This window comes from Penaeus monodon, chromosome 22 (assembly GCF_015228065.2).
Source record: "Penaeus monodon isolate SGIC_2016 chromosome 22, NSTDA_Pmon_1, whole genome shotgun sequence".
NCBI classification, from domain to species: Eukaryota; Metazoa; Arthropoda; class Malacostraca; order Decapoda; family Penaeidae; genus Penaeus; species Penaeus monodon.
Window position 1 is genome coordinate 15,853,472 of NC_051407.1, and position 616 is coordinate 15,854,087.

Genomic DNA, 616 nt, shown 5'->3' on the forward strand with positions numbered 1-616 from the left:
GTTCTCCGCATTAAATTTATTTGCTGCAGCGAAAAGTGTTCCAACAAGAGTTAGACAATTCAACACCATCTATATCACCCCCCCCCCCCAAGTTCTTTTCCTCCCCCCCTTCAATAATTCTCTCTCTTTTGATAATATATGTTTCCTCTCACCTCCACCTGGCTCTGCTCTTTCGCCAAACTTAATGTAAACGACTTGATTCTTAATTTTCACTATTTATTTCTTTTTTCTCTCTCTTCATATAAAAGCTTTGTGACTTTACTGGATTACCTCTTCTCTTTTTGATTTTTCGTTCGTTTTCTGCGAGAACTTTTCTAAATGTCCTCTTACATTTCACCTTTCCTGACACCTTTTTTATGATAAACGCCCTTCATAATAAATCTCTTTTTTCCTCCTACAACATCCTACTTTCCCTTCCTCCTTCTTCACCCCAATTAATCCAATGAAAAATATACTCCCCCCCCATCCTCCCCCATTAACCCAATTTCACAACGACACCATTACCTCATACTCTCATTCCAAATATCTCTCCCCGAACGTTTTATTTTACTCGCAATGCAACTCCGCTCGCACACTATCGAACGAAACTAGCACGCCACCTCCAGCATTCTTGGCA

The 616-nt window shown here is 40.1% G+C and overlaps 1 protein-coding gene across 1 annotated transcript in view; it reads right to left on the minus strand.

Moving 5' to 3' along the window:
* Window positions 1-616, minus strand: part of LOC119586950 (probable dual specificity protein kinase madd-3) — a gene marked incomplete in the record, with an annotated part of 25,662 nt that overhangs the window by 8,097 nt on the left and 16,949 nt on the right.